At 45.2% G+C, this 21248-nt stretch overlaps 1 protein-coding gene across 2 annotated transcripts in view; it reads left to right on the forward strand.

Annotated features, from left to right (window-relative positions):
• The first annotated feature begins 17173 nt into the window (after nucleotides 1-17173).
• The window catches only part of WSCD1 (WSC domain containing 1), a 33717-nt gene continuing 29642 nt past the window's right edge, over nucleotides 17174-21248 (forward strand). The window contains exons 1-2 of one of the 2 annotated variants that reach the window (XM_075033114.1): nucleotides 17174-17563; nucleotides 17808-17852. The gene's annotated coding sequence lies outside the window, so the exon portion shown is untranslated. Of the gene's footprint in view, nucleotides 17564-17593; nucleotides 17853-21248 lie in introns of those variants that run through there. The other variant, XM_075033113.1, reaches the window with a different exon arrangement.

Below are 21248 nucleotides of genomic sequence, written 5' to 3' on the forward strand. Positions count from 1 at the left end.
AAACCCAGATTCATGAATATTTAGCAAGTTCTCACACTCTTATTCATGACAGATGTATTTTGGATTTAAAAGAATGTCAAAACCATTCACTGCAATTCCCTTGTGCAATCAGAGCAGTCCCTTTTCTATGAGCAGTTTTGTGGCTCCATCCCATACCTACTTCCTGAGGATTAGTTTGGGGTTGGAACTGTTCAGAGAGGAAAATGGTATCCATTCAGACATCTTTTATTTGGAGACTTTTCAATTACATTTATGAGGGTGTTTACATCTGCTATATATCTGCCACAAGTTCAAGTATTTCTTAGACACTGCTCCCATTATTTCTTTAAAAGAATTACCAAGACCAAAGAATCGTATGCCACCAAAAATATCACCTAAGGAAGAAGAATATCAGTTTCTGTGACCAGAAGGTTACACTGCAGGACAAGCCCTGCTGGCATCCAGACCAGGCTGGCTACAGGGAAGAAACGTACACAGAGCTAGCACAAAGCCCTACCCTGCGCCACAGCTAAAAGTACGATTCACAAACACATGAGGTTAGGTGTGCCCAGCTGGCTAACGGGGGGCGTCGGGAGCCTCTCCCCCACCCCGATGCCCAGGAGCCCCCGCTTTGCCAGCAGCAAGTGCCAAGGCATCACCCACCGGGTCGGAGCAAACCACAGGCACCCCCCGTCTCCGGACGGGCGAGGGGAGCAGGAGGGCTCCCCAGCTCGCCCCTGAGCCCCAGCCGTCCTCTGGCTTCCCCGAGGGTCGAGGTACCCCCTCTGCCCGCTCCTCTCCTGCTCCAGGGAAGGGTCTCGGGGCTGCCACCCCTCCAAAGCTGGGAGGCTGCACCGCAAACACCTCTTCCAGGGGGGAGCCCGCCTTTACTCATCCCTTGGGAATACAGGGCTGGAGCCACCAGAGAAGCCGTACGAGGGACAGAGAGGTATATAAAATGCTCCGTTAGTGAATTTAATGCCTAGTGATAAAATGTTTTATCCATTCTGGAGGACAATATTTAAACAGATGCTATTAGTGGTTGTATTTCAAAAGTCAATGGGGCTAAATAAATCTAACATTTACTTCTACTAAAAATGTTATGAGGCCAAGCTCTTTTTTTTTCTTTAGGTGTTCAATTAAGCAAAAATACATAGATCTCCCGCAGAATTTAAGACTGCCATGAACAGGAAAGCTTTTTGGTTAAGCTTTCATCTCTTCATGTAAAGAACTAAATTGATGATTTTTAAATAATTTACATCCCAGAAGTAGTATTAAAAAGATGTCCCAAATGGAGCTAAAAGCATCGTAAATATAATTTCCTGTCAGATTATATGAAATACTCTGATGAATAAATAGTTCCTAAAAGGACACTAAGTGTGGACTTGGAAGTCCAGCTTTGAGTAGTGTGCCATTTGACTTCATTTTTGCTTGTCTTGAGCAAGCCCTCTGAGATACATAAGTATGAGTGTGCACTTGTTTTTTTCTTTTTCTGATTTATTACATAGATGCTTATGTTTGGAAGAGCCTTATCCATCTGAGAAGCAAAGGGAAACTAGTCATCAACCCAGAATTCGGGGAAGGGTAGTGGAGCAAATCATGACTTTGTTCACAGGCTGGATGAAGATCCTTTTGAGCACATCACCAGCTTGCCAATGAATGCAAATAGCTTTATTTTTCTTTCAGTGTGAGTGTGTGTGGGAGGGGGAGGAGACAGAGGAGGGAGTCAGTGTTATCTCTGCTGTTATAATGCTGAATTAAGACAACCACCTGCCCATCATCTACTTCCAAATCCTTTTTGCTTTTCAAAGATGACTGACATTTCACAGCCTCCTGTTGCCCATCTCGCTAAAATATTAATGCATCCAAAGGTTCAGATGGCTGCAACCATCCAGAACAGAGAATCAGAAATTAAAAGCAAACAGGCAGAAGAAAACCTGGTAACGAACACTTAGTTCTGAACTTGCTGTTAAAAGATGAGGTGAGCTTGCATTCAGCTTGAGATGTGAGTGAACCTTTTTTGTTATTAATGCAATATTTATTAGCACCGACTCCTCTTCATGTGACTTCTGCCAGCTCTGTTTTCACACCATGTTCATCATAACAGCTTTTCAGTTTCTGTTCCCCGCTATCACAGTGCCTGTATATTGCCCAGCTTGTCCAGCTAGCTTTCTTCCATGGCTCTTTGTGTGTCACATACTCTCATTGTGTAAACAGCCTGTTTGGCTGCATGTTTTTAATTGCTAGTCTAAAAATAAGATGGGCAATTTTCTTGTCTCATTCTTCTTAAATGTTCTGAATATTTGGTCGGCTTGACTGAGGACATCAGCCATACATGACTAATACAGATTAAGATTTTTCTTTCCACAGCCAACTGACCATGGTTAATATTTATGTGAACAAAAGGTAGCTACAAAGTGTGGACTATGAGCAGATGCCCTGAATGCCTGCTCTGGAAAAGATGTTAATTGGTGTGGAAATATGACTCAGTAATGGTGCCAAGGGTATAGAGACCTTCGATTCTTTTGCCCCATCCTGTAATATAAAACCAAGTGAGGGTACCTAAATGATGATAATGATTATGATTATTATAAAGAATAATAATCTCAGGGATGGGGGTGATGCTGCTTGGGACATAAGTAAAGACCACCTCTGCCTCAAGAATCATATCCCAGCCAGGTCTGCTGGAGAAGCACAGAGGGCAAGCGCAGAAGAGGCTTGGGGACTTCAATGGGAGCTGAAGGGGACACAAGCAAACAGATGTAGATGAAGAAAGATACATTTGGCAGGTGGTCTACAAGGTGTTAATCACAGTTCCCAGCACAGGGGAAGAACAAGTGAGTACTCCCTCCTCCAGCTGAATTCCCACCAAAGCATTACAGCATGAGAAGGTATTTGCTGTAAGCATTTTTTTTTTACATATACAGCTGTGAAAATTAGGATAAATTCAGTAAAGAGATTGTGCTGGATGTCACTTTCCCTTGCCTCAGGAAATAATTCTGACAGATGTTTATAAATGTGTTAGTAGTGCTTTCTTCTGTAATGCAGTACTACCTTCTGAAAGAATATTGGTGTTGCTCAAATTATACCTGTTTTTAATTGTGTTATGGAACAGCATTCTTGTTTTATGTATTGGCATTTTTTTGATGCATAGAGACTTTTTATAGATTTGTTGTTTGTCACAGTGAAAGTCAAAAAAAAAAAAAAAGAAAAAAGAATGAAAGGAAACTACCAAGGATATGTTTCTTCTCCTACAATTTATTCTAGAAAATCTCTTTTCCCTCATCCCACTTCACCTTTTTTGAGAATTTCAGGCAGATTTCACAAGCAAACACATTAGCAGGGTATCTCCTACTAGGGGAACAGGGCAAAGGAAAGGCAATAAACAGAAAATAGACTGTTGCCCAGTAGCACTACAGAAACCTGATTCACCATGATTCAGCCAAACACCAGAGCACTAAGCCCAGCATTTCCAAAGGGAGGCCACCATCCTGCAGGACAGCTGGGACATGATGTACTTCCTCACATCTCATCCCTGAAATGGTCCCCAACATGCCAAGACAGCTCCAGGCACTTGAAACAGCTCACAGGTAGTCCTGAGCCATGATGGATTATCCTTCAGGACCTGCCTCGGTGCTCAGATTCAGAAGGCACCAAGACATCTGAAGTCGGCCTTATCTCCGGTTCCAGCAGTGGGCTGAACTCATGAAGCTAGGCATCCCCGGCTCCAGCACCAAATTGATCTTGGTGCCCAGCTTGTTGCATTTGCTATGACACTCCAAATTTGGGATGTGGCTCAGAGACGTGTTTTCTGTGCTGTTAGCCATTTCTTCTTTTGCAGCTGTGTGTATTTCTAGGTGATGGGACAGCAGTGGTGAAATAAAAAGTGACAGTCCACGTCAAGTGTTGTTAAGACACTGTCATTTCAATTTTTAAACAGATGGAGTTGGCACAAATTGAATGCAGCTCTTCAGACACACTAAATGGCTTTAGCATGATTGGTGGAACTGACCTCTGAGCCCAGGACGTAGTACTGTCGTTTAAAACACAAAGGATGACCTAACGTTTCATACCACTGCCACTGCCAGTCAGTCAGTGATCTGGGCGCTGCTGGAAAGGGCTTGTGCATCTGCGCTCAGGAGCCCTCTCAGATGCCCAACACTGACACTGGAACTGCTGCTACTCGTACATCCTGGCAAGGTGCATGGTACACAAGGAATGACCTTGGGCTCTTCCATCAGCCTCTTCAGACCACCAGTCACCCAGCATTGAATCTGTGTGAAGAACCTGACGCGTCCCCATCCCTATGTGGGCTCACTCACTGTTGTTTGAGAGTCTACAGCAACAGGGACCAAGACGAAATTGTCTTAGTATCCCATGCCGTATGACTGCATGGCTAACACCTTCATCACCTGCAGCAACATGCAGGTCATCACGATGCTTACAACCTGCTTTGGCCCTCTTTGAATTTGGCCAAGACAATTAGATGTTATTCTGTTAGCGGCATAGAAAGATACCTCACTACTACTTTCTTCTGCCAGTAATGTGGCTGGCCTTCTCATCTGCTGCTCTGTGACATCCTGTTCTAAAGGCTGGACTGAAATTCAAAACAACAGCAACAGCGTTTGATGTTTTCAGAGGTAGGAAGAGTGCCATTCGGGCAGCCAAGGAACATTACAGCTTGCGGAACTATCATTAAAAGCTGAAAAACCTGCCTTGGCATGAAAATACCAAGCAGACCTTCTCGCTGCTTGGTAGTATATATATAATATATACCAGAATAATTGTGTGTACAATTTGGAAAGTTTCTAATTGCTAATCAAGGGATCAGGATAGAGCGATCATCTTCCTGGTATTTATTACCAGCATTGTAAAAGTAATTATGTGGAAGATGTCCTGATGCTATTGATGCTATACAAAAACTTTAGATTGGATAGAAATTAATTACTAACAACAGTTCTGTACTGTGTCTTTGTGAATAATTGCAATGTGAGTGACATACAATGGCTGTTCAGCTTCCCACTAGATCAAAGCACTTGCATCATCCATGACAGAGGTGCTACATGGGCAGGAACATGAAGATTAAAGCCAAGCCAAGTGATCATGCCTCTGGAGGTTTGCATGTAATTCTGCTGACCTCAGTCAATGATGCAGTGACTTACCCAGATGCGTCCCGCAGGGCTGAGATGGCTGTCCGTTAGGCTAAAGAGGAACAGAAGGCTGCCATTAGGTGAACAGCAGCAGTTTAGTTTCAGTGTCCAAGAGGGACATCCAGCAAACCATGATGAGAGCTGAGAACAGACAGCGAACACTTCTATGGCACCAGTCCTACCTACCACACTAACTCATCCTTCCTCGAGAGGGTGAAATACGTAACTCTTAGAAGAAGAAAACTATGCTCAGCGAAGAGTAGAGGTAAGACAAATGTAGACGTTATGGGAAGTGTTTGCAGTTTCCTTCCGCTCAGCCTGAAATTCAGAAATGATAACAGCTAAACCCTAAGGAGAGGAGGATGAAAGGGCTTCGCTCCCAGGCATGTGACACTACTGCCCTTTGTGGGACCAGATGCGAGGAAAGAGAGGGAGAAGAGAAGCAAAGCTGGAGCTGAAAGACTCTTTTTTTTTTTTCCCCTTTTTTTAAGAAAGAACAAAATGAAAATGATCCTGAAAGAACAACTGTTCCTTTCAAAGCCATTGGTTTGGGAAGCTGGCTGTAAAAGGGTACATTTTTGAAATGTGGCTGCGGTTACCAAGCAACAGCTGAGCCCCTGCTCCGCTGCCAGCAGCGCCTCCGAATTCGGGGAGGGAAGGAAGGACGGGGGGGCCAACACCGCAGCTATACCTCCCCATGCTGGAAATGGCCCCAGGGGAGCCCGTGCAGCCGGGCAGTCCGGAGAGCAGGCACACCCTGCGGCGTGCGGAGCTGAGGATGCTCCGCGGGGAGCGGCCGCAGCCCAGCCCCTGCTCCAGGAACAAACCGCAGCTTTGAAAGTAATGAGGATGGAAAACCAACTGATGCATTGCACTTGACGGAGTCTGATGGAGGAACAGGGAGAAGAGGAAAATCTGAAATAAACCCAGTAACTGCAGCAGAAGAGATCTAGTTTTATGCGGGTGTAACCATGAGCATCATTTGATGTATATTACTAAAACTAAGGGAAACAGCAAACAAAACTTTAAAAGTAACAGTTCTCACATGCGTTGGACACACTGAAGGGTTTTGCAGGATTTTGTATGGCTCGGGGTTCTAACAGTGGAGAGAAGAAAATAAATCCTCCTGGGACCTAATGTTTCAAGGCTGGTTCTGTGAGCAGCTGAAAACCCACAATCATGGCTTCATCCAGAGCTCCACGGCGTTTCGTCCCAGTAACTCCAGACAAGGATATCATTACACTTATCTAATCCACAAGCTGTTTTGTTACCTCCATTACTGTTTTAAATAAGAAGTAGGCACAACGTGCTTAATTTAGGCTATCAGTTGAGCTGGCAAAAATCTAAGCTTCTATCCAAGCTGTACAAAGAGTGGAGGGGTTTTATTTTGACCCATTTGGTGCACAGAACTGGCTCCGAAACTTCACAGCCTCACATTGCCCCAAACATCTCCCTGGCAACATGCATCCCCAAATGCCCCAAGCTGTCTGGAGCTGAGGTCTGGGTTCAAACGTCTCAGCTTGAAACATTAGCACAAAGACAGTGATTAAATGTCATAGGAGACAGCTGAGGACACCAATACCAAAAATGCCCATCTACATCTGCTCTCTTCATCATGTGAAAAATTAGGACTGGAGACATAAACCAATTGTCCACACAATTCAGCATCCTGACACTGATGCTGACTATTTGCACAGACTTTGTGAGTGCACAGGAAAATTGTTTTGTGGATAACTGAGAAAAGAAAGGTTTTGCTGTACTCCTCTATTTTATTCTGTTAACTATCACTAATGGGACTGTTGTTATTTCCTCACATAAATATATTTCACTTTCTTTGTGTGCCACCACACAACTGTGCAAACAGTTTGTCTTGAAACTCTGAGCACTGCTGAACACCTGCTTGTTCCAATGTTACAAGAGAAATAAACTTAGCACTTCCAGTTCACTATTTCTCTATCATTTGTCTTCCTACATTTCTCTGTGATGTTGCCCTTGTCCTTCCTTCGTGATCCCTGACTCTTTGGATTCACCTCTAACGGTTTGCCATGTTTGTTGTTTGTGATGCACTTAAAAATGGAGGGAGGGGGCAGCTTTTGCCATAGAAAACCTAATAGGCCAACTCGATAGTGCTGCCAGACAATAACCTAATTCATGGGCACTGAAGACAGCAGACTAATTGCCGTGACTCAACTATTTCTCCTTTCAAAGCTGGGAAAAGGTGGTGAGTGCTAACTGCAAGGCCAGCTTGCAAAGAGCACTGTACGGTATCTTGACTCTCATTTAAACTCCAAATCAGTGTGGTCTTTGTTGTGCTGGGTGTTCAGGGCTCACTAGTCGTTGCTGTCAGTTCCTGATAATGACTGATTGAGCCAGCACAGGATAAACCCCCTGATCTAATGCTCTAACAACCTCACTTTTCTCTACAGAATCTGAAAGGGAGGCTATGAAGGTTTCTGAGAGGCGCTGGTGCTGCTATTTTATGAAATGGGCAGACATTGGAGACATTCAAATGTTTATGGCTCAGGTGACTCTCTATCTACACCGGTTTATTATGGCCCACTAAAAATAAAGAACAAGACACTACTTGCACTTGTCAAAAGACCAAGCCTTCAAGCAGAAAACAAAAGCAGCCTTACTTGACTGAAGACTTTAGCTGGTGTTGCTTTGTGATTACTGCAGTGTAAGGTCTTATCATCCACATTACTCCTTCACACGGTCTAGCTGAGCAGCTCCAGTAAAGCACCCCTTGAAATCCAGCTCTGGGTCTGAATGGGAGGAGGGGAGGCAACATCTCAAGAGCTTGGCGTGGTGCATGACCCACTGCATACTTAACTAAGATAGCAGTGACGCAAGGTGCTGGTGAAACTGCAGGTACACTGGCCTTTCTTCTCCTCAACAAACAGCTGCATTTAAAAGATAATACCAGTCAAGAACATCAAAAGGCACCACTCGGAAAAATACCAGTACTTTAAGCTAAACGTGTTGTCTGAGGTTGAAAAATACTCAAATAGGAAGGACAAAGATAGAAAACCAATTTGGCCAAGGACTGTCCATCTCCCTCGAGCTCAGCACAAAGGGATCCCACAGTTAGACACACAATACCAGGAAGGAATATACATTCAAGTTACATTTGAAGGCACTTGAATAGCAGGAAGCGCTCCACTTCACGTGGCATGATTGCAAACATGCTCTTTTCTTCTAGTCCGTGTACCTTCACAAACCTTAGTGTTTAACGCACTCAAGACCAGGACGCTTCACATTTTGCCACTGCTCCCTGGCTCCGTTCCTTGGGCCATGGCAGGACCAGTGGGCCAAGCGCGGAGACGCGGCATGGCCAGGGCCCAGACATGCACCACGGAGCAGCAGTGGGTCCTGCTGGGCTCGGGCACGGCCGGCACTGCTGGCCCTGGTGGAGAGACACCGCAGAACAAACAGGGAGGGTTTGCAGCTCATCTGCACCCCCAGCTCTCTCGATGCATGGACACCCTGGTAGGTTAAAGTACTTCTACTGAGACAAAGGAAGGTGGACATCACAAACCAACAGAAACACGTGGGCAGAGCAGAGAGGACTACAGGAGATGCGACCAGAAGTGTTGAACAGAGTTTGAGGCCAAAAAGAATGAAGACCATTTAGTCTGGCTTCCTACAGAATACAGACCATTAAATGCCCAGTAACTTGCATCATAGCTGCATCCTGTGGTCATGCTATACCAGAGATCATCTCTTATGAGTAAGGTTGTTACTCCCCAAATCATAATCAAATCACCTCAAAGATTACAGGTATATAAAACTGCTTCTGCACACATATTGCAGTATGTTCAATACACTACTGACCAGAAGCGCTACTATGTTCTTTGGGTCTCAATCTTTCAGTGGTGCTTTTAGCAAATTACCTTTAGCAGCCACTTAGAAACAATTCCTTTGCATCGCCATCATCTCTTAAGAGTCAGGTCAAATGATACCCTCAATTTAGTGGCTGTTGCATGAAGTTGCAAACACAAAGACCAGCAGAGATCAGCAAAATGTTGATTTTTACTGCAAAACTAACAATAAATTCTACACCAGAACTCATATTCACATGCCTATCTACTCTGCTCAGTGCCTGCAACTGATGCCCTTGAATCCTATTCTGTCCGCTGACAACACCTAGCTGTCTTGCTCCTCGTCAACAGTACAGAAAAGCCGTGTCGTCATCAGATTTTTGTTCCACCAGTTGCATTTCTTTTCCCAGGGATGCTAACCATACCACCAATACTTACTTGTGCAGCAGTACGTGCAATTGCCATCTGTGTAGTTGGCACTTCTTCAAAAAATATTGAAATATCTGTGGAACTTATAAGAATGTAAATGGAACATGACAAAAACCGTAACACAACATAATGTACGCCTGAAGTAAGGGAACATCAACAAGTTCACAATGTTTGAAATGGGGAAAAAAAACCCCTGCACGAGTGCTACACAATACCCCTCTCCCACCAGTTAGCCTGTTCCCAAAATGTGCACACAGTAGGTGTTTTCCGCAAACCTTTTCCATTTTCAGCTGAATCAAACCGATCCCACATTTCTGTGCTAGTGCTAGGTGATGATTACTGAAGCAGCAAGGAGCTGCACAGCTTAATTACACACAGCGCAAAGAAGCACTGCAACTTTTTGTTTGTTTTGAAGCTTCCTCTCACCATTTTATGTGATGCTATGTTAAAGGTGAGAAACAAAACCTTAATGACCTTTAGGCCAGCAACATCCTGACCAAAACTCATCATATTTACCTGTTCCTTCTTCACAGCATACTTCAGTCTTTAATAAACTGTAAGTTGAGCAATAGGAACAGCTATAGTTACAGCAATCCTTATTTATGTTGACAGTTTACCTTCACCTTTCAAATCCCTCCTGAGTTTGGAAATCATTTGGCTTTCCTTTATTACATCTCTTATATTTTCAAATGTTATTTCACCTCCACTTAGACACTAGGAATGTGTTCCAGACCCTCATCTATGTTATCCTTCTTGTTCATTTATCTTTTAAGGCTTGTTTCTTCAAGCACTTGTTACTGTGAACAGCATCTGTCCTTTCAGACCCCCAAAAAGTGCAGAGCGGTACCAGCTACTTCTAAAACTAAGACCTACCTTAGCAGCAATGAGAGTAGGAAAGAAGAAACTCTGGAGCTGGAGGCTCCAGACCCAGATGGGCTGATTTGTGCTGCACCTTCCAGCACCTCTTCCCACCATTTTGAACCACACTCCATCATTATCTAAATCAAATGCAACAGTGTAACACCCTGTGCTACAGCATCACTTGTTATAAAGCACACAGTATTGCTATACAGATTAGCACCATTTTAGCATCTGCCTTTATTTTCACAGCTAAAGCAAATTCTGAGAGATGTCCTAGGAACGTAAGATTCTTACCCGATCTGCACAATCTTCAACAAATGCTCCGTGCGTGGCATTTGACATATTGCTCTGAAATCATTGGGAGTTTTGCCAATAATTGTATTAGACCTGATAGTTTCCCCTACATTATGCATAATATGGCATTTATGTTACGAAACCAGTCATTCTGAAAAAAGAATGACGTTGTCAACCGCTGCACTAAACAGCTGTTTTGCTCAGTCATTTCATGAAATAACTGAAAATTGTAGGTAGGCTTTACATGGAATGCCTAATCCTTGAGTATTTAGGATTATTAAATAAAAAGGACAAGAAAACTATTTGCTACATTACATTCATTTATGAAACCAAACAGTCTTTTAGATATTTCTTCTTGAAACCATACTAGCAAAAACTGTCACTTTCCTGAACTGATCCTTACTTTCACAATTGAGCCTATGCTCTGAAGTGACTGAAAGTTTGAGTCATTTAGCACAAGAACTGCTCCCACAACAGGATTCTAAAAGTAATGCCACTCATTTAGCAGTTTCTGTGCTGTATTTTGTGCAACAACCAAGCAGTACCATCAGGCACAGAAAGAAAGTGCTTAGGATTTTACTCAGATGCAGAGTGCCTCCAGCTGCCACTCATTCCATCAAATGACTGATTTTACAACATGACCATAATGCATACATGCTTTATTTTTCTAGTTTTGCCCCTTTTCTCTTAGCGTTATTAGATATCATTTTTCCATGTCTGCATCCTGCTCAGCTTTGTACCTAGTCTTCCTTTTCTTTACTCATTCTTACACCACTTTTGCCATATAAAACATCAGATCATCCTTTGAATTTACAATCTGACCCATTTCTCTCTTAATTTAGTAGGAGCTGCAGCATGCACTTACATGGGTCTTCTCAAGGTACAACTTCTCTGTAGACAATGGGATGACACAGATGAGAAAATAGTGCAAGTAAAATAAGAACAATGTCCTGTAGGTCTGAGTCTGAAAACATGTGAAACAATCTCACACATCATTCTTCATAATCAACACCACTCATACCTCCTCCCATACAACCGCATCATATTTTTAACTTGTCCGTCCGAACAGCAGGTATTCTCAGCAGTCCCATTTGAGGGAGCAGAAGGTGGTGGCACAAGAGCTAATGCAGATAGATGCTGAAGGCCCATTATTCACAATCACCATAAAGCTTTTCAGGTAGGCTTTTCAGTGCTCACCCTTTAGAGCAATGACTTTGCTTTGCCACACTCAAGACTGTGTTGGCACTTCAAAAAAGAACAGATCTTTTTCTTTAAGGCATGTAAACCACAACTGTGAACAAGATATTAGAACAAACACCCCCTCCAGTCAGGCTGGATTAAACAGAGGTGACCATCTCGCAGCTTTGAGGCAGAGTGCACATCTCAAGATCAACCTCTGCTCCTTGTGAGGGATGGAAAAATTCCCCAGGGAATGGGAGAAAAAATAGTATTATTAACCAGACAGGAAATTAGGGAGTGGAGAGATTATGGCCAGGACTATGAAGGGTATTTAGTATTCCATCTCTCTTTGAAATCTGTAAAAGGCACCAGGAATCTCCCTGTCAAGGCTTTTAGACACCCCACCTACCCCCCTATATCTTAAGATCACATGGTGAGTGTGTGGCAAAGTTAGGAACTGAGCGCAGGTCCCTCAAGTCAGTGGCCACTGTCTTAGACAAAATGCCATGTTTCTCTTTTTCATCCATGTTTGAGAGTAGAATCTGGCATAACCAACAGCAGAAATGAGCCCCCCTCACCCAGCCGCCTTGTCAAAACTCAAATGCTTTTCCTGGTTCAGAGGGTTTCTACAGTTATTTTTCTCCAGTCAGAGCTCTACTCCCAGTCCTAGAAAGTCCGCTCTTACTTTTTATTGAAGCCATGCAAAGTAAAGTATTAGGCTAGATGCGCAGGCAGGGTAAGATTCTAAAAACAGTACTGCCTCTTAGGATTTAACTGAAATCCAGATGTTGGTGAATTGGTATCCTGCATATTCTTGGATTAGAAAAACCAAAGTGCTGTTGATGAGCATTTGCAAAAGACCTTCAGATTCCTACAATTACCCCTACTTTTTACATCACAGTTTCCATATAGAGCTCGATTATTTCAGCTGCCTTCCCATTTACCAAAAAATGCGGCATTTCACAGAAGCTTTCATTACATTTAACCTTCTGATAAGTCTTTTTTTTAACAGCGTCATGGTTTTTGTCATCCACCTCCAAGTTCCCAGGTTCACCAGGAAGGGTCCTGCTCTCATTTACAGAGGGGCAGATCTGAAGTGGTTCCCATGGCCTTCATGGGAATCACTTCAGATTTACACCAGGGCACAGAAAAAGCAGAGTTTGGCGTCCTATTTTCTCAACTGGAACACTCTATTGATTATTACTTTTTCCATGTAATAGCATATTACTAACAAAACAGAGCTGACATGAGCCCTGTGGAATGAAAGATAATTGCAATGCACTGGAAAAATGAAGTACCAGCACACCAAAGGGTAGAGGAGACCTCGCAGATTCAATAGATATTTTGTACAAGATGCAAAGCATACTTGCTAAAATGGCCTCCCCAAAGCTACCGTGGATTTAATCCCTATTTGTTACTCTTGGGTAAGAAGAGAGCAAACTTAATGTCAGTTGCCAGATAGTACTACTAGAGATTTGTTAATTTTCTAAATACAGAACAAAAAACTCTTTTTTTTTTTAAAAAAAAAAAAAGAGACTGTCCAATGTGATGCAGGTCTTACCAGTGCTGAGTATGGTGACAGGAAAGCACTTCACTACGGCATCTGATCTGGTGGCCTGCTAAAAATACGCATCGATTTAATTCAGCTGGCTTCATTAAGCCTTTGCAAACCTTATGTGGACAACATTACTTCAATTTATGAATGCCTTGTTCTGTTTACTGAAACTATGTTACAATTCCCATCTTCACAGAACTGAGATTTCACGGCTCCTCATGATTATTAACATCATCCAGCCCAAAGGGTTTACTGACATCTTAACTAGTCTCACTAACCAAGCTAAACTGAAATAATAAAGCAAGCTTTAAAACTGTCTTTTGCTTGCTTTAACTAAGTTAAATTAAACCAATGAAACTTTGTGTACAGAAGAACTCTAGATGCCTACCCACACAGGGCACTCTGCCCGAGTGGAGCAGAACATTGCGTGTGCTGCTGCTGCCCGTGCCCGCTCCAAGGGGCAAGGGCAGCCGTGCCCCCCGCCAGCACACTCCCACAATTGCTATGTACCCTGTGATGCAGCATCAGCAGGGGACACAGAGCACCTCCTACCCCCACCCTGAAATACTCCGCTGCAATAATTTCAGGACAGAGGAGTGTTGCCATCTCCCCTGGGGTACAACCCTACCCTTCCTTTACTTTCCTTGCTGATCCCCCCAAAATGGTGCTGGTTCGAGTCTTGAACAGTGACATGACACTGCTGCTTGCAGTCCTTAACCTCCTCGGTCTGGTCACCTCGTGGCAGCAGGGTTCTTGCCCATGGCTGCAGCGAGTCTTGCAAGTCCCCACGTGGTATTTTGTACACAAAATCCTGGGAACAAGCTGGCATTCAAGAGGGCTCAGTGCAGTGGGGCTGGTGTTTTATAAAGCCTGGCAGTTTGTCTGGGCTTTGCCCGAATTCAGAAATCAAGGCAGAGCAGCTGCAAGACCCCCAAACGACAGTGGTTGTTTCCATGTCAAATCTCTGAAAACAGATCGTAAGTCAAAGCGATAGCATGTCCCTGAGATACACTCATCATACCAAGCAGGTCTCACCAACGCCTTCGGAAGCATGCCAGACGGTTGCAGACCCGACGCAGCGAAGGTCCCAAGTGGCCATTCCTGCCCGCACGCACCTTCCGAGACCCGTGCTGCCCACACGGCCAGCGTGCCTGCTCGGCGAAGCAGTCGGCGCAGCCTCGGCTCCCGCCGGCACCGGGTCGTTGCTGGCAGAGTGCAGCCACCCCCTCGGTCCACACCAGTACCTCAGGGAAAGGGCTCCTTTGGTGCTGCAGGCGCTGGGGAGGGGAGCTTTGCCTTCACGGCTACAGAGCCAAACAATGCAATGCCACAGGTGCACGTGTCGCGCTGCTGATACGCCGTAGTGCCAATCGGGAGTTTGGTACGTTTTCAGCATCGTTTTTCTTGCCGATAATGCTGAACTTCACTTCCTGCCACTGCTTCACCTGGGCAGATTCCTGTAATTCTATTGATTTAGGCCCCAACCCAGCATAACATTTAAAAATGTCATTACATTAAACATTTGATTAATTTAATTTCAGTAAAATTAAATTAATTTCAGACTTTTGCAGCCTTAAAGCTGTACGCACACATAAAGGTTGGATGGGTTGCAATCTAACAGATGCACAACTTCTCGGGGTGAGAACACATCTCCAGACATCAGTATTTTAAAATTTGAACGTTACATTGCTAAGTCTCAGGGTTATTCCTTAATCAAAATTCACAAAATCACTGTACAATTGCAGCCCTATCAATACATTAGGTCCCCGAAAATATTTGTTAAGAGCAGAAGCATTTTAGCTGTTCATTTTCACATCTTACCAAGTCTGAAGAATCATCAGAATTATGTGAATGCTGTTAACAGCTTGAAACTCTTTGTGTTTCCTTCCTGGATTTCTGTATATGAACACTATTTGCAACTATTACAAAATTGTTCATAGAAGGATCTTCTGCCAGCAACTGCAATTTTTTTCTCATAGATAAAGATAGGCATATCTTGTGGCTAAATGGATTTACAGTTATCATTATGATTTTATACTTTTAAATTCTATCACGAGCCCCAAAGTACACGCTCACAGCACTGCAGTGCGTAGCTGGACGCGGCAAGGGACATGAAAAGCAGGACGAGGCACACGGTGCTAGGAGGTGCACAGCTTGCCCATGGTCGCCAGGACCTCAGGGGCAGAGCTGGAAGGAGACCCCCATGTCCCAGCCATCCCCCCTGGCACCAGTGCCTGCCTCACCCGCTCCCCTCGCCCCTTGGAAACACACAGAGGACTGGCAATGCCACACGCGAAGGGGCCAGGCACAAAGCACCACGGTGGACATTTGAAGAGGCACAGCCGGGTGCTGGGTGCCGACGGCAGCAGCCTGGGCTCTTCTGCCACTGCGCAGTGCCCACATGGGCTCGCTGCCGAGGCGAGGGGGCTCTGCTGCCCGCCCGGCTGAGGCATCCTGACTGCCACCTGGCCAAAGCTGCTTGCAAAGAGGATTTGGGGGGGGGGCAAGGATCTGGCCCTTGGAAGGCAGTGAGCAGAAATGCAAAATCCTTCTTTTTGGTCTGCCATGCCTGCAAATTATTTCCCATGTTCTGTAGCCAGAAACATAAGTTCCTGCATTAGTTTGTTTTTAAAGCAAAACACAAGAAGACAAAATGTCCTTCAAAAAAGGAAAGAAAAAGTAAACCGACAAACTCCAGTAGCCAGGCACAGCAAAGTTTGCGTAGGTAAGTCTAAGACAAGAAACACACATGTAACTAAAGCAATGCAAACACAGAGGTGGTAAAATTCATCCCTCGATGCTGGCACCAACTAAAGATTGAACCTTTCCAGCATCACTGCGCTACTTTTTGCACTACAAGTGAACAAGTGAGATTAGTCTATGGCTCCCGTCTTTGTAGTCTATATATCCTGCCTTTGCAGTCTATAGCTCCCATCTTTGGGTGCATTTCTAATCCAGGTCTGCTTCACAACTAGAGGATTTTGAAATTACCTAGTATGTCTGCAAGAGATCTGAAACAACCAACCAGGTCCCTCTTCTCAACTGTGCAGAGATGGGAAAGTCAAATGCAATTTAAGTAGTGTTAGCATTGCGTTGGCAGGTTCAGATCCCACTCACGGGGCATGCCGTACGGAGAAAGATCCACGCACTCAGCATCACTGAAACCCATGGGGCTGGTCAGAGCATGAAGTACTGTGCAGCACAGAGAAAGGAAACAGGACCAGTCCCCGTGTGGCATCCAAGTTCTCTCTTTCCTCTCAGGTCCCAGAAAACCCCCAAGAGCTGCTTTCTCACAGCCAGGCAGGCATTTGGTCTGACATTACTGACCCGCACCCCTCAGCACAGGAGGTAAATGAGGGTCCCCATAACCGCACCCGATTTTGGCTCTGAGAGACAAATCTCCACAGGTTTCATCTAAATATGCAAAGACTATGGGGTGCTCCAAAACCACATGCAGTCACAAGTGTGCAGCCTGCTCCCATTTAAATGCAGATGCTTTAAGAGTAATTATAAATTGATCAATCTCCACGTGAACCAGCAGCAGAAAGCAGTCCGTGTGTGCAGTGAAGACAGCAGAGCAGAGCAGGCAGTCCTAAGGACACCAAGCGAACTGCCTTTCAGCTCTCACATTTATAAATAATTTACTCCTATCCACCTGTGCCCAGAATAACAATTTGCTGCCTCAAATCCCCGAGCTGGTGCCGGGAGGCTGCCGGGGACTCGCTTTCCCGGGACCCTCTAGACCTGTTGGGAAGGGGTCCGGGTCTCCAGAGGAGCGGCTCCAGAGGGATCTGCCCCTAGTGGGAAGAGGCACCGAGAAACAAACACAGGAGCATCCGTTCAGCTGATCGCATTAGGTCCTCGCACTGCTGCTGCCGCCACTTAGATATCTGCCTATGCAGCCAGCCGCGCGTTTAGACAAATAGACGGACGGATAGCGCGTACGGGTAGGTCTGGAAACGTCTGTAGCTGCGGAAGGCTGCAGACGTAAAGGAGAGGCTCCGTCTCCCCCGAACAGGGGGTGCGTTACGAAACACGAGCGCACCGGCTGGGGCTGAGGATTTTGGCAGCGCAGCGCCGAGGCTGCTTCGCCCCTGCCTGCCGGCGCAGGAGGCCATGGAGCGTCCCTCCCCCGCCAGCCGCCGCACGGCGCAGGACGCCGGGGCCCCGGCCCGGTGAGCCGCAGGGACCCCGGCGAGGGACCCCGGCGAGGGACCCCGGCGAGGGACCCCGGCGAGGGACCCCGGCGAGGGACCCCGGCGAGGGACCCCGGCGAGGGACCCCGGCGGGCGGCGGTGAGCAGGACGCGTGTGCGGGGCTGCGCGGCGGCCGGCTGCCTTACTGCCGGGAGCAGCTGGAGGGAGCGGAGCGCGGCGCAGACACGGGCGGAGCGCGGCGGGTGCCCGGCGGGATTACAGCCCTGCGCGCTGGAGGCGGGAGGCAGGAGGAGGATTAGCGGGGAAGGGCAGAGGGAGCAGGATTTACCGGCTTTTCAGATATGCATTACAGCTCTTTATAATATTTCACTGGATTGTCTAGGACTTTGCCTGGCTACAACACGACTTGCTCGACCGCAGAAGAAAGGTGAGTCTTCTCCTCTTTTTCGCGTACAGTTGCGTTATCCGCGCCCGCAAGCTGTTTGTCAGCTGGCCTTGACACAAGTAGCAACCAGACAACTTTTCGCAGAGGCTGAGGTATTAAAATTCATTGCAGTCTGAATGGCTGTTTGATTTATTAAATTTATCCGTGGCATCTAAGTACACGAGGCTTAGCTGCATTATTTATAAAGATTGCAGTTTGCTCTCGAGATGCCCTTCTCTGAGCATCCGCGAAACATACTTGAAAAGTAGGCATGGATAATGCGAGTGTGTGTTTGTGTCACATAGCCTGGCGAGGCAGACTAGAACGCTCGGCTTCTCTAAACAGTTTCTGAAGCATCATTGTGCTAAATAAATAGACTCTAACAATTTTTAGTAGGCAGACGTTGCGGAAATTTGGATGTTGAGGGGTCTGTGAAAGACACTTTTTAAATACCTATGATTTAGTTACAGATCTGCATGTTATTTCAATTCCAGTAGATTTCCTTGCACACAGGAAAAGATCTCATCTCTAGCTACTGTGGGCTGAGGCAAAAAACAATATATGGTACATTTTTTATGACAGTCTCTTGCAAAACTTCAGCCTATAGCCACAGAATCACATGGGGTTTTTTGGAAATTGCAGATAAAGCATCATTTGCTGAGTGCTTGAGTTCTTAATATCAAAGGCATGTACATTATGCATGAATGCTTTATTATTGATCAAAATACTTTCTAGGTTCAAGAATACTGCTTGCTGGTAGGTCTCGTTTTACCAGTGAATGGTAGCAGATTGTATGTTATCTTTTGAGTACACATCCCTCTATGAACAGAATGCATACACACATACATATATATGTCTGTGTATGTATACATATAAAATGTAGGTATGTGTATGTCTGCATCTTTCCCATACTGGCATGGAATCAGTCCTCCTGATTACTACTTTATCACCGAGCTAGGTAAAAAGTATTGGATTAATGGAAGAAATACCATAACGCCATGGTGTGCTTTCTGTTACAAGCTGTCACTGGAACACTTTCCAAGTCAGCTGTCTCACAACATGCCTTCCTGGACCAGCTGCCTCCTGCAGGCTCTTCTGCATCCCTCACCATAGGCTACTGCGTTCACCAACAAAATTATAGCCTAGATTTACACCTACCTATGCTAGAAAATTGGTCTCAAAAAAGCAGAATATCTAGTGAAAGAGCTGCTGTGACCAAATTTGCACAAGTTAGCGCTGACTCTCCAGCCTCAGGCTGCAGCTCTGTTCTGTGACATTGCCTTTCACTTCCAAAGCTGAATTATCTGTCAACTGTAAAACACCTCCCATATTGCATACAGTGGATATCATGCATATTTTAAACTTGTATATTTTCAACTTGATTTGACTAGTTTATGGACTATAGAGTTTTTCTCCATCTTTCTGCTATCTCTGCATAAAGATTTTTTTCTGCTTTAGTTATCACAGTTTATCATTATTTAACAGCTTTAACACAGTATCAGCATCAAAAATAATTTTGCAATCTGATTACATATTGTAGCAAAAGCACTTGTAGCAAGCAATGGTAAACTTGCAAGAAAGCCCTCTCAGGGCTGCAACGTTTGCCACTACAGCATGTGGAGAAATTGTGGCACTTCTACCTCATCTCTAGTTTGTTGGCAGACCTTATGTTGTTCCTGAAGTAACACTCAAAGCAGCGTTGTGTCAGGAAAGACTTTTTGCTCATGAGGGGGCATGTGCGTAGAGTCAGCAGAGGTCCATCCTCTAGCAAGTAAAACTTTTTAAGTTGGAAGAAGTGCTTATTGCTTCTGAAAGCCCAGATAGTAAGGCCAGACCTTTTGGTAGGGCAGCTGACATGACACATTGGAGCTTCAGGGGACAGGGCAGGCTGAAGGTCCCTTCACTTATGTCTCATTGTTCACCTCATTACTGAAAATCCCTAGATGATAAGCTTCATTTTGATGGGAAAGGGATGGAAGAGTTAGTTTCTAGAAATATTTAAAAGCCAAATTATTCTCTAGATCAAACAATTGGAGGTAAGTTGGGAAGAGATGGGGAAGAAATCCTTTTATTCTGTTTAAATACAAACCCTCAGCAAGTTCTGCAGCGGCAGAACTGAATGACGTGGCGTGTTTCACATGGAGGGTGATGCAGGATGTGCACAAGCAAAGCACGGGCACTAACTCATCCTCAGCCTCGCGTGCCTGAGCTAGACATCCCGCCTTGGAACAAAGTAGGAAAGCAGCTTGAGTTTTCCACTGGCCCTGCAGGAAGGGCAGGGGTGAGAAAACTGGAGAACAACGGAACTGGCGTGAGCTGCAGTGGCTGCTGGAGCCGCGTAGCACGTCACTGTGCGAGGCTTGAGCTGCACCAGGGCTGGCTCCTGACCCTGCCCATGCAGGACAGCTCACGCGCTGCTGGGACGGTGGCTGCGGCTGCTCCACGGCCTGCGATAAAAGCCTCACCTGCAGGGTTATCGGAAGAGCGCGGGGGGAATGCCTGCCCAGGGCCAGAGTTGGAGGGTGTTTCTGCCTCTCCACCTGAAGCCAAATGCTCTGGGAAGGCCAGGTTGTTGGATTCTGGATGGGTCTCATTTGAGTATTGCATTGTAACTGCCAGAAAGGTCAATGATCAGGTTATATACCATAGACCTTAGCTCACAGAAAAGTGCATGTTTAAGTTGGTGAAGAAAATGAATATTATAGTTAACTCTTCATCGAAAATTTCCTCCCTTTTTGGTGAAAGAGTATCCTAGGAAAGGTGATGGGATTACAAAATCACCTTTTTCTTTCCTTTGCATGAATTCCTAAATTACATTGTTAAGTTAGTGAGACGATTCCACATGACACTTTCTAAAAGAGACAGAAAAAGTAACGTGGACCTGAGCCAAAATCCATCAGCATCAACCTATATCTTGATCTGAGTGGATTTTGGCTTAAGACAGTAGACTACCAGGATGTTTCTTCTAAGCTTTACTTTTAGCATGTGCTGCTTTCCACACAACTGTGATCCATGGTTTCATTTTCCTCTCTTTTCCTATGATTTGGAAACTGGGATAATGTGGAATTTCTCTGTTGATTCCACTCAAGGTATGAGGGGAGAGCTCAGACAGCTCACCTTTGTCGTCTTTTTTAGCCCCTTTCTCAAGAGACAGCTCTGGCCACGTATGAAAGTACAGCTGCGAGAACTTGCTGTCGGCCATCTCGGGACCGACACTGGCAGATACTCGGGATTACTTGGGCTGCTTTTAGCTACAAGAATAAAAGGAACTGCAAATATTTGACAGGATCCCAACATCGAATTTGCAGCTTCTCAGGAGTTTTTCTTCCTACGTGCATTCACACAGTATGATGTTGGCCTTGACTTTCCAAACAGCCTCAAGAAAATGGCAGTGTGTAT

This window comes from Buteo buteo, chromosome 7 (genome assembly GCF_964188355.1).
Source record: "Buteo buteo chromosome 7, bButBut1.hap1.1, whole genome shotgun sequence".
NCBI classification, from domain to species: domain Eukaryota; kingdom Metazoa; phylum Chordata; class Aves; order Accipitriformes; family Accipitridae; genus Buteo; species Buteo buteo.